At 40.1% G+C, this 13941-nt stretch overlaps 1 protein-coding gene across 1 annotated transcript in view; it reads right to left on the bottom strand.

Annotated features, from left to right (window-relative positions):
- Window positions 1–275: 275 nt before the first annotated feature.
- The window catches only part of LOC110688019 (DExH-box ATP-dependent RNA helicase DExH18, mitochondrial-like), a 35419-nt gene continuing 21753 nt past the window's right edge, over window positions 276–13941 (bottom strand). The window contains exon 3 of the mRNA XM_021864702.1: window positions 276–522. The gene's annotated coding sequence lies outside the window, so the exon portion shown is untranslated. The remainder of the gene's footprint in view (window positions 523–13941) is intronic.

The following is a 13941-nucleotide window of genomic DNA, read 5'->3' on the forward strand; positions in this document are numbered from 1 at the left end:
TTATAGCTGGAGGACTTTTCCCACCGGTTTTCAAGTGAACCGGTGGCAAAACTATAACATTTCCCACCGGTTTTCACACTCACCCGGTGGCAAAAGTGCCCCAAAAAATTAAAAATAATTTTTTTTTTTGCATTTTTTTGCATTTTTTTCACTTAAATTGTACCAAATACTTATATATAAACATAATATACATAAAACACATATATTTGCCTCAATAACTTGTAATATTACACTTTACAAAACTAAAAAAAAATGGACATATAAACACTAACATATATATTTTTTGACATATAAACACTAACATATGTTGTCTGACAGTATACAAAAACTAATAGAATTCAGGACTTCAAGGGCGGCAAGAATGCAAAACTGATGCAGAGCAGAGCACAGTGACATTGGTGGCAATGATGTTTGTCTTTGTAGTATCAAATGCCATTTCCCCACCCAAGCTGGTGTCCTCATTGCCGATGGCAGCATTGATGTCCATTACTGGGGAAGGATTCAAGCTAACTCTAGAGTTAACTGCAGCATGATAATTCCGTTAGTGCACATCTAACTGTATCAATACAAATAAACATCAGGCATAAATCAAAAGAATCTAAAAATTCTCTATTTTTATAAGTTGAGCCATTAGCTACCAAATCTTGTAAATATCATAAACTCATTTCTAACTCTTGTAGATACGGGCTGGTTTGTGACTTGTGAGTGCTCAATGTTAACTATTACAGGCCTCTAGACTCAACAATCCTGAATAATACCATACATTGATGCTAGTAGTATATAACAATCCTGAATAATATCATACAGATGGGATGTCGTCGGAAATAGACAGGAATCAGTCCTATATGGCTATATCTATCATTTACAGCCCTTGGGCAGAATTAGTAATAATTGACAATTAAAGTGTAACTTGTCAACTTGCCTTTTTAAATCATCTCTCCCCCCCCCCCCCAAACACACACCCAAAAAAACAAAAATCCCACACGTGAAGAAAAGAAAACCTCTGCCTCCGTGAGAGGGGATGGTGTGTATATCATCTCTCAAATTCAAAAGGAAAGAAAGAAGATTAAAATGGATGAAAGACATGGAACATTGTATACAAGGGGAAAATCCTAGAGTGTAAGTTGACACATGCTAGATAGTTATCCTAGTAAAATCAAGATCAAGTTGAATAGCGTCCAAAGCTTTATCATATGTCTACTCCCTTAATCAACCGCCTAGTGGCTGTTGTCGATAGAGATCCATGAGGAGCTTGGTGAACCATTACTGCCATTTCTGGAGATAACTCTTTTGGTAATATTCTAATATTCACCTAATCATAGGTTGTTAATTGAATGCATGAAAACTGCTAGGCTCTCACAAACAGCAAGAGTTGAGTAAATTGTTGTATATGTTGTGGATTTAGGTGTAATAGGAAGAGAGGCAGGTGAGACACATAAGCTATAAGGCTAATACTAATTATAACTATCTAAGGTGGGGTTGGTAGCCTGGTATTTATGAGCTCGATGAGTAGCAACAAGTGAATTGTCATGAAATGTTGGGGACTTGGGAATCTCAGACATTTAATTTCTAAACATCACTATAATGAAAACATGCAAGTAACCTTTCACTAACAGCATACCCGCAACAGAGAAACATTGACATGAAAAGAAAGGGGAAGGGGAATGTAATATAGTAGAGAAACAATTGCTTCCTCCCATCCTCTACTTTCAAACACCTAAGCGTTCTACCCTTCAGCCACGTAAACCTACAGAATCTCCAAGTAACAAGGAAACGCCTATAGTATTCTCAAATCATACTAACATCTAGAATGTCTTAGAAAATCCAACATTCTATTTGGACACCAGAAAATCAAGACAATAACATTATGACATATTTCCTTCCAAAGCTCAATTAAATCCACTCACGAAAGTGCATCATACTACATCTAAAGCTATATTGCAAGCCACTTAACATATTATATAGCACATAAACAAATCAAACCACACCATTAAAAATACTGTTAAAAAAAAAAGGTACTCTCGACAAGGGTTCAACCGGAAGTAAACACTGTCGGTCTATTCAGTCATACGCGAAGGATTATCATCCAAGGGAACTGATATTGGAGCTCAAATATAGGATCCTACACTTTTCTCTGTCATATTGCAGTGGGAGGGGACATCAACTTATAATCATTAAAATAAGGGATAATAAACGAGAATCGATCCTCAAAAAACTTAAGTGAATTGGTATTTCTTCTGAGTTCATACAAAGTGTATTCTTCAAAGTGTGCCATTGTTATCATAGCAATATAGTGAATTGAAACTCAGCCTCTCAATGATATAATCAGTAGCACATTTTATCCCCCAGAGGCAATAAATAAGGCTAAACATAATGGGCTATAAGCCTACACACTCTCCCTATCACACAACAACGCAAATATGCAATAACACAGAAATCAAACCAAAACCATATAAACAAACACTAACCAGTCCCAGCAGCAGTAACAGCCTGCCTATACTTCTTATCCTGAACATCACCCGCTACAAAAACACCCTTCACACTCGTCTTCGTCGTACCCGGTGTCGTAACCACATACCCATCCGCATCCAACTCCACCTCATTCCCCAAAAACCTAGTAGCAGGTTCATGCCCAATAGCAAAAAACAACCCAGAAACCTGCACATCCTTAACCTCCCCACTAACAACATCCTTCACCTTCAACCCTCCCAAAACCCTATTCTCTTGTCTATCTCTTGACTGCGTTTCAGCCCAACAACCACTCCTCAAACCAGCCCCGACAGCCACCTCCTCCCCTTGCACCACCACCAAAACCACCCTCCTTCCAGAGCCACATAAGCGCAATAGACCCCCCGCCCCAGCCCCACCAACGAAACCGCCCAAAACTTGAATTCCTTAACCCGAAACCACCCTAACTCCCATCCCTTTCCCCACCAGAAACCCCCACCCCTTTCCCTGACCCGAAACCGCCGTAGACTCGAAACTCTACCCCTGAAACCATTCCCCCACCCCCAGAATTTGTGAATTTTTGTTTTTCCTATAAAATAAAATAAATAAACTAAAATTCACAAATTAGCAACCAAAATTGACTCAATTATCAAACTAGACTCCAAAAATTACGTTAAATTCTTCGACTTTGTATAACCAATAGTTCAATTTTCCAACTTCGAATAACCCTAAATTGAGTATATACTAACAATTAAATACACGATTAACACTAGATTGTCAAAATTAATATTAGATGATTAAAGAAAAAGAAACATCTAACCTTAGAGACTGCTTCAATGGAGGAGAGAAAGCTCAGAAGCCCCTTCAATGGAGAATTTCAAGTACACTTAAATGGAGGAGAGAGAGAGGAAAGAGTACAGCGAGAAACGCTTAAATGGACAAGGGAGAGAGGAAGGAGTACGGCGAGAAAGATATGAAAGAGTACAGAGAGAGGAAGGAGTACAGAGAGGTTCGTTTTAATGGAGGAGAAGGAGAGGAGAGAGAGGTAGCGCAGAGAGAGGAGGAAAGATTGAGGAATTGAAGGAGAAAGAAAGAAAGAAGAATATAAGCGGTTTTTTTTTATTTCATAACACTTTTCCCACCGGTTTTGTTTGAACCGGTGCGAAAAACATACTTTTCCCACCGGTTTGGTTAGAACCAGTGGCAAATCCATTTTCCCTCTTTTTTTTTTTTATAAAACAAAACTTTTCCCACCGGTTTTCAAGAACCGGTGGCAAAAGGGGGGTGCCTTTTTCAATTTTTCTACTAGTGTTAGAAATCACACCCATATTTAATATGCTTAATTTCTTTCATGCAATTCTGGTGAATGTTGTCGTTCATTTATTGCATAAGTTTAGCTACTATCACTTTGCAAATATTAGCATCTTCATTATTGAACAATTTCAGAATAAGATGATAAAATTTTGAGGGTGTTATGGATCATATGTAATTTAGGATTTATTGTCCAAGTGATGGCTCCCACTCATTTTCAAGACTTGAGATCTTTCAACTTGACAACCTACAATCAACGTTCGACAACGAACTTTCCATTGAACACTTTCTTATTATTGCCTTCCTGGAAACATATATTTCAGTAGACATTCTGATGGTGCTTTACTCGGATTTCATTCCAAACGGCGCACAATGATTTGGGAGACCCTAATAACTTATGATTATGGAAATTTACCTTAAATTTCCGCACATTATACATGGATGCGCGTCCATGTTACCATTCTCAAGCCACGACGCATTCTAGCTCGTGCTTATAAACGACTTCCTTATTAAGGATATAATCCTTGCTAAGGATGTTCTTGCAACATCAATTCTCAAATTACATTTGTTTCCATGGATCAAGAAATTATCCCCTTTTACTTATCTAAGTACTTTGGATTTTTCTTGATCATAATCTCACGATTCATCACTTAGATTTAAATTGATTGGTATTTTATACTTCTCATGCTCTAAGCATGTAAGTTGAGTGACGACTCCATATCATAGCATATATGATGGTTTTAATTGCAGAATTATGCCCAATATGTTCCATTCATGTGACCTTTTAGCTCATCCAGTTTCATTGAGTCTTGTTAAACTGTTTGCTATGTGATACGGCTAAAAGTCTATACTAGAGTCTCTCTTGTTTAACTTAGTATTTGCCTAGCTTATACTTAGTTCAAACATTTACTTAGTTTTATACGTATGGGTCGAAAGCCTTTCCAAGTCCTTCATGTTTAACACGGTAAATTCCTCTACTCGTTTAAAAATTTCATTAAGTCTATCCAAAAGATCTTAATTCCCACTATGTACTATGTATTGCCTTTTGCTTGGTCCATTGTCGAAAATCCTTTCAAATCTAAGCATTTAGTATTTGACAGTCATTTCACAATAGAGCTTGTAAACTTCTTGTTGGACCATAGAATATTGACTCTTGCTCTCACTAAACTTCTTGTTCATAAGAATTTCTATGATTCTCCATAAGTCAACCCTTTTATTAACTTTATGAGAATACATATTCCAATTCCTACATGCAATGCTTCACTTAATGGGATTTCTTGAGCTTGCTTTCAAATCTAGCATTATATAGATTCTCAAAACCCTTAGACTATTTCCATAGTCTCTTCCTATATTCCCATTTTAGGAAGGCGGTTTCGTTATCTATTTTGCCATATTTCATATGCACAATTTTGCTAGAAAACAATCACGAAAAGACTTAAGCGTTCCGATTGGTGAATAGGTTTTTATTAAAATCAACGTCGTGAATTAATTGTATCCTTTTCAACCAATCTAGCTATATATGTGACGAGCACTAAATCAGTCGCACAATTTAGGCTCATTCAAACACATTTATAACAAACACCTCACTCAAACAAGTACAATGGCAAGCAAGGGTTCGGTCCACGGAGAACGGGAATCAAATGCTAAATAATCTTAATGCTCAAGCTAAATCAAAATCAAGGTATAAGTGGTGATTAACTAACAAACTACAACTAAAGGTTGAATTCAAGGGATTAAAACACTAGGGGAATGGGATTCACTCAACCAATAGCAATTAGGCAAATAGGGAGGAATAAAGGGTAATGGAATAGCAAAGACCACATGCAAGACCAAGATCAAACGATATGAAAACAACTCAAATTACTAAGCTTAGATCCCTCATTAACTTAGCAACAAAAGATACATAATCATATTGAATAGGTAATGAAACATTCAACTCACATTTCCATGTCGAACCAAACATTTCATGCCATCAAGTTCAATAATCTAGGTTAATTACTCCTATCATGAAGAACTAACAAGCAATCCCATATAATCAAGTTTAATCGCAATCCATCATCAAAATCACTCCCAAACTCACATAATCACCAATAGGTTGAGTTTCACCCAACCCCTAGCCAAGAGGACTACTCACAATTCATTGTGAGTACATGCAAATTCCAAGTTTGGATTATAAGCGATTCAAAAATTTGGGAAAAAAATTATTATCTATGGACAAAGCTAACATGCAACAACAATATATCAAGATTGAGAGAAAATCAAGTGGCTTACAAAACAAAAAAAAATAAAATCAGAAAATAATGAAGGACAAATGAAAGAAGTTACTATTGAAGCTTCAAAAATGTTGGATAATTGCTGAAATTCTTAAGATAAATCTTGAAATTTGCTTCTACAATGATTAGATTTGAGAGTTTCTAAAACTAAATCAACAAATTTAATGAAGTTGCTAACTAAGAGAGAGTATCTTTTTTTGCTGAAAACTATTCTACTGTTTTTCTTCTCACCCCCCCGAAAAACGACCTCAAAAGGACCTTAAATAGTCCGTACAAAATTGGCTGAGATCGAAAAAAGGTCCGACTTAACTCTGGGTAGGTTCGGTCGGACTCAGGGTAGGTTCGGTCGGTAGGTTCGGTCGAACCTCCTTGATCCTTGTTTGGTCGAACTTTTGAGGTTCGACCTCTCCTACAAAATTGCTAAAAACTGGTTTGACACTGCCTTCACTGCACCCTAGAGGTTCGGTCAAACTTTTCAAAAGTTTGACCACACCTAGGTTCGACCGGACCTTTCAGAGGTTCGGCCACACCTCCTCTTGCACTTCCTTTTCTTGCTTCCTCTCCTTCCCTTTTGCTCCTCTTGCCTTTGTCCATGGCTTCCATACTTGGCCAAGGGGCCTCCCACCGTGCATAGGACCGTCATGGAACCTGCAAAAGATACCAAAGTTCACGAGAGCATGGGGATGATAAAATAATGCATAAAGATTATCAAAATAAGCGCAAATAAGCATTACTTTTCACCAACACATAAAGAAGCCATAAGAGGATAAATGAGGTGGAAAAACCTAAGAAAAATAAGAGGAAAAAGACCTAAATACTACCCCTAAGAGTGACATAAATGTCACTCATCAGTATGATTTATGCATTTCACATTTGTCAGTTTTCTCCTTGAAAACTTATTTTCGATCGATGGGTCTTTCACCCTTCATGCAAATGAATCAAGTTCCAAACATGATTTACAAACATGGACTCTGTTTTGATTTTATGGCCTCTAACCATTATTCGGAATTTGGATTTGTCGTAGCTAATTTACAAGACACTATTCATTCACCATCCAATGGTAAATAGTATGCTTGTTTTAGGTTTATAGGATCCAATCCAAGCCTTTGGTGAATTATATACCTATACGAGGTAATTGCATCAAACACAGAGTTTCAAGGTGCTTTTAAAGCCCTTTGATTATATTAATCTTACTCCACCACTTCTAAAGTTTTATGAGTATTGAATTCTCATTTAAGGCACTTGTAAAGTCCTTTGAGTATTCTTTATCAATCATTCTCATGAAGCCCTTCTAAATTCTTCAGAGATTCTCAATTCTAGTTTATTGCTAATCTCAGTGGTCATCGAGTTCACTTTCCTCCCACTTGTCATTTTGGAAATGTGTTACTTTCCAAAAAGACACCACTTAGAGCAACAAATACTATGTTCTCAATTAGGTTGTGGAGGTAATGCCCGTAGTCTCACTTGAATACTTACAAAGAGACGTGTATGTTGTCTTTGGGTAAAAGTTTGTTGTGAAACAAACAGTTAGCTCCTTCTCGAGCTACCTTAGCCCTTATTGATCCACTTAGCTCCCACTGAGCCAAAGAACTCCCACTGAGCCAATAAACTCCCACTAAGCTAAGAGCCCTAGACATATACTTGAAAAGGCGGTAGAAACTATTTATTTCCATAACTAAATATGGTGTCCTTTCTTAGCTTCGACACTTTTGCTTAGTGTAACACTAGTCATTTGTGCAAATCTTTAAGAACTTTATAGGAAGGGATGTGATCCATCATCATTCAAGTCATTTCCAAATGGCATCGAGGTCTCCGTCAAGACACACTATGTTCTTTGTGGAGCTCATTATGAAACTTCAATTTCATAAGTTTGATATGATCACACTTTGCTCAAGCAAACATCGCTCGATCTAATCTAGAAATTTTGATATCTTACCAAGTCGATTCCACACTTCACTGAACATTTGAGCTACTCAAGGTCCAGATTGTTCCCATTTGATGAATGTAGCCACATTCATTCAAATTCTTGTGAGAGGATGAAGTAATGGAATCCTCTTTGATAAGTTGCATTTATGCCACTATTCGGGATCCTTTTTCCTACCATTTCCCTCCATTTATCTCTTGTTTAGCCCTACTTTGCCGCGCTTCTCCATATATTGCACAACAATGTAATTTCCCTCGTACTTCCCCTCTACTTTACCTTTTTGTGCTGTTTTTCGGTGTTTTCCTGTGTTTTGCAGGTAAACCAATCGATACGTGAAGTAGAAGAAAGTTCGGGATAGTTTCGAGGCCTGGTTTCAATAGCAAATCAAGTGAGGAGCTTTAATCAGGCTGCGCGCCCAGGAGAGCCCTCTCTCCCACTCTGCGGGGCGAGCAACCCAAGGGAGAGGCCGCGCATTAAAGGCCAAATCAGGATGTAAACCTCGTAGATGCCTCGTGCCCTAGAGAGGGCGCGCTACTCATCATGCGCGGGCGCGATGATTCCTGGAGAGGGCGCGCAGATTAGCTTGAACTCTTGAAGATACAAGGCAACTTTCTATAGATGCCAAGCGCGCTCAGTAGAGGGCGCGCAGTATACTTCGTGGGCGCGCAGATGTTAGTAGAGGGCGCACACAAGGAAGTTCGCGGGCGCGCATCCCTTAGTAGAGGGCGCGCACATCATCCTGCGCGGGCGCACAAAGAGCTGTAGCGGGCGCGCACGCTATCATCCCAGCCTGTTTTTATTTCCCTACTTAAAAGCTAATTCAAAAAGGGAATGAAGGCAGCTATTCCATTTAGGGTAATATGCTTAGAACATTTCTAGAGAGAGAATAGCCTCCATTGATGCTTGTATAAGTTTTTAGAGAGAGAAAATTCGGATTCTTAATTTTTATCAACCAAACTTTAAAATGTCCCCAATTACGCAAAACAATAGCCCATAACATACCCCAAGTGCCTAGCATCAAAGCCACGGGGATAGGCTTGCTAGGCACTAAGGTCGTGGCTGCTTGCCTAGGGTGATGGGCTGCGCACCATGGCTGCCTAGCAGCCCCTAGGTGCTGTGGTTGAGCTTGCTGACCTGCCTCCCTAGTAGAGCGCGCCATGCTTGCTGGCACCACATGCATCGCAGCAAGCTTCGCATGCTTGCGTGCATGCTGGTGCTGGCAGCGTGTGTTGGACTTCCTAGGGCTCGCTGCCTTGCTGCCCAGCAGCATGCGGGCACGTTCACACAACACACGCATCTGCGCAGCCTTGCATATACATCGTAGCACCATGCACCACACATTTTCACACACACTAGCGCATCTACGAGGCAAGGCTGCCCACCACGCACCTTGGCAGCCACATGTGGGCTGCTTGAGCAGTCCGGCTAGCCTAAGGGCGTGGTTTAGGCGATTTTACCCCGATTTGTGTGCACTTGCCTCGGGATTTTAATTTACGATTTATGTGTGTTAAAAGTTAATTCTAAATTTATTTTAGAACCAATTTAGAGGAAAATGAAAATGAAACAAGTCCAACTTAATTAAATTCAATTTTAATAGTGCACAAGCCTAAATTATTCAAGAACCATTCTTTTAAATCAATTTAGGTCTATCTTGATGCTACAAAATTGAAGGGCTATACTCATAACTAATTTAACCAAATGTTAATTAATAATGAGATTTGAAAATTAAAGGGGTTGGAAAAATAAACCCTTTCATCCAATGAAAAATTTACAACAATAACTTGTGTATAATTAAAAAATTACATCTTCTGATATGAAGATTAATTAAATTTCAACAAGTTTTGAACTTTTAGGACTTTAATCAACTCAAAAATGATTAAATCCAAAAATTAGTTCAACATGGAATTTAGCAATCAAAGTTCCAACCGAATAAACAATTAAGGATTGGATCTTTAAAATATTAGGGACTTCAAAATTACAAATTCACCATAAACATTCACACTTGAAACAATTTATTTGCGAATATGTGAAAATTTCAAGTTTATGTGAAAAATGAACTCACCAAATTAAGCACCAATTATGATTTCATAAACATGCTTAATAAGGTTTATAATGGCAGTAGATTAGTGATGCAACCATACATTTAATCTACCTTTAACATGCCATAATTAATAAAGGTTTAAAGATTTAAAAAATTTCGTCAAAACGAAAAACCCCTCGAAAAACATGTTTTTGGGTGGATTTTGGCTTCTGGACAATTCTCAAAGAGAGTTAAAAACGCTTTAGAACATCGATTCCACCTAAAAATCACTATTTTTGAGTCAAAATCTGGGTTCGCTTGCAAAAATTTGTAAAATACGAAATTAAAACTAATTAAAACGAGCTTCTAATCTAATTAGAAAGCAAAACAAGAATTTAAATCCATTTTAAATCACCTCAATTAATTATTAGTTACAATAATTAAAATGAGCGCGGCTCCGATACCGTTGTTGGGTTTCGTAGCGTCCAACGCTACATGGAAGAGAAACCCGCCGAAGACCTGTCACTAATTAAAGCAACAAAATATTTAATCCCATAATTAACAACATAAGAGAGAAAGAGAAAAGACATTCTTACCCTCGACGCGTGCTTCGCTCCTATAGAGCTCGGACTTCAAAGCCTTAGCTCCGCAAGCGCGAGAGCCTCCAAAGGAGTCCACCCTCGAGACCCAACCTGAACGGCCTCTGCCCCGAAGGTTAGTCGGGGCTAGACAAAGAAAAGTCTAGAGTATTACGAACTTAAAGGTTTTCTCACCTGTGGGGAAATGTCTTATTGAGTTCAACTTAAGAGTTCTTCCCAAAACCCAAAACTTGGGTATTTATAGGGAATGGAGACTTGATCTCCATTCTTCCATCAATGGGGGATATTTGCATTTTCCACTATTTTATTTTAATCAAAAACAAAATAAAATGCAATTCAATGAACAAGCTACATGTGCCAAAGGGTAAACAAAGGTAGGTGAGGACCACTAGGGGGGACCAAAAATCCCCTTACTCCCCAAGCAAGGCCACCAAGCATCGATCCCCACCAAAACTCAAGAACAGCCCACGCATAGCTGGCAGCCTGCCTGCCTTGGCTGCCAAGGCTGCCTTACTGGCGCTTGGCACCTTGGCTGGGCTGGCTAGCTAGCCCTCATAAGTATGCACGCAGCCAGCAAGCCACGCATGCAATGGGGGCTACTGCTGCTGTGTAGCGTATGCTAGACGCTTTCTAGCACACAAGCATGCTTAGCCTCAGCACATAGCATGCTGCGATGCCTAGCACACAAGCATGCACAGCCACAACACATAACACGATGCGATGCTAGGCAATGCTGCGATGCTAGGCAATGCTGCGATGCGTGGCTGTGTGCGAGAGGTTGCGATGCGTGAGGCTGCTATGCTAGCACACATCGCCATAGCACAGCACGCATAGCGCAGTACTGCTGTGCTTGAGCTAGCGATGATGCGGCAGGGTGCATGGCCTAGCACACTAGCACGCTAGCATGCGCTAACTGCTAGTATGCTTGCAGCCTAGTGCACCAGCCTTGCTAGCATGCCTGCGGTATGCCTAGTGATGCGCATGGCATCTTAAGCTAGCCTAGCACTTGCATTGTTAGGCAAATGCGAGGCTATGACTTAGCTCGAACTTCTCACTTGCTTGATTTCTCGTCTCGTCGAATTTTAAATTCAACTCGACTTGCGACGCTCGGTCTCGACGCTCTAAGCTCGATATCCGACGTCTTTGTTTGTAATACTCTAACGACTCATTTAATCCTTCGGATTAATTCGTCGTCTCAGATCGGTTACTCGATTGGGTGTGACCCGAAGGGTTCAGTCAGGATTAAGCTGTAATATTAATTACACCTTAATATTACTGATCGAAAGTTGCCTCCACCTAGGCATTCTGATCACTTGACCTCACTGAATTCTGAACCCTCTATCGAATTAATACACTTGTTGGAAGGACATCATTCCTTTCATGTATTTTGTGTTGCAACTAATACATGTCTCAAATAACAATCGAGTAGAGGCCAATACGGGCGGCATTGCGTTTATGACTCAATCCGTACCATCATTTCCGAATATCCAGTTATGGTACAAGACCATTATGGAGTTAGTAATTTCATGGATTATGATAGGGGTGTAACCTTCATGGACCAAATCGTTGTTGCCTTTCAATTTGTCCCTTTTCGTGGTTGCCTTTAATGATCCATGAACGGTTTACAAGTTCCTTAAAAACTTGTTGGCGGCTCCCTACTTTTTTTATCCCTATCGTTATATGTCAAATCCAACTTCCTATGATTGCCAATCATATTAACACATGCTAAACGTAGACGCACTTGGTGCGAAGCCTACAGAAAGGAAGGGAAGATAAATGTCCAACAAATCCAATCATGTGATAATCTTGCAGAATTGTTTACAAATTCCCTACCTTCGAAGAATTTTGAGCAGTTTCGTCCACAAGATTTGGATGCGTCGTCTTCGTGGGCTACGTTAAAATCAGGGGATGTATTATATGCATTGTATTTAGGGTAAAAAATACCCCAGCACGTGGTCCAATCCCATAGTGACACGTGGCATAATAAAAGGGTGACACGTGTACCAATAGGAAGATGACACGTGGCAAACAAGAAGAACACCTGAATGAGAGAAGGCCTCCTTACATAAGGAGGCCAAAATCTCGAGAAAGGCGCCATAACGGCGCCCCCATAGGATACTTGTCCCTATCTAATTGCGCCACCAATCAGAGCACAGCGTTCTAGGTCACGAAACCCTAGATGGCACACATCCCACCCCTATAAATACTGGGAGGGGTAGATTGAGACATCTCAAATATTGCATAAGCAATTTGCTCTAACTTCTCTCTACTTCATCTCTCTAAATTCATTCGTTTCCCGATCACTAACTTGATCATCGGAGGCGAATATTTCGTCTAACGGAATATTCGTTGTTTTGCAGGTGTCCAAGACCATTAGGCTATATTCAAGACCTGCATCCCGGGGGATTCCAAAAAAAACACCCAAAACATTTGGTGCCGTCTGAGGGGATACATATCTGAAATGGCTAAAGATGGTCAAACACCTGGTCCTGGTCAAGATGGCCATATAGAGGACATAGTCGCTATAATCAATAACAATGACCCTCTGACCGCCTCATTGCATGAGGCCAAGGACCACCCTGTAATGGCTGGCTCCTTGCAGGCTGCCTTGAATAAGATACCTTCCTCTTCTAGACAGCCCGTCTAGAAGAGAAGAAGAGGGCATTAGGAAAAAACCCCAAGACAAGACGGCCAACACTGAAGATGCGGGGAATACCCTGTTCAGAAGACATCTGAGGTCCCCTACGGTGCCTTGGATGAAGTGGTTTAGGCTTCTTGAGAAATCAAAGTTGGCTAGGGGGGCAGACCAAGCAGCCTCTTAGGCAGCCAAATGAGTCGTCCCAACATTGGAAGGTTGCTAGAGACTATTTGCGGCACAAGCGGCAGGAGCGAGCCCAGTCCTACTACTCAGACACTGCTTCCACTCCCACCATGCCGGAAAAATTTTTAAACCATACCCACTCCAAGCATACCAGCTCGGCTAGGACCAGCAGGAGTCTAGCTCACCGTACTCCAACTCTAGTTCCTTTAACTTAACCACTTCAGTTTCAAATGCCCCATGATTATGGTGTAGTTTTGCCACCTACTCCCCCCACGTACGGGTAATACGAACAATATGGCCCGTCGTATAACCAAACAGCTTACCTCGTCGGACCAGCCGCTCAGCCTCAGCCTATTGATTAGCAAATGCACTTGTTGAATCTTGGTGACAAGCCGCCTCCGTTTTCTCAAGAAATTCTCAATTCTCCTCATCCAGTTAAAGTGAAGAGTGTACTTGTGGGTGCCTATGACAGTCCGGCAACCCAGAGAACACATTTCCTCGTACAAAAATTTACTTGCAAAGTGTGGATGATGCCAACTGGTGTA

Source organism: Chenopodium quinoa, unplaced genomic scaffold, assembly GCF_001683475.1.
Source record: "Chenopodium quinoa cultivar QQ74 unplaced genomic scaffold, ASM168347v1, whole genome shotgun sequence".
Lineage (NCBI taxonomy): Eukaryota > Viridiplantae > Streptophyta > Magnoliopsida > Caryophyllales > Amaranthaceae > Chenopodium > Chenopodium quinoa.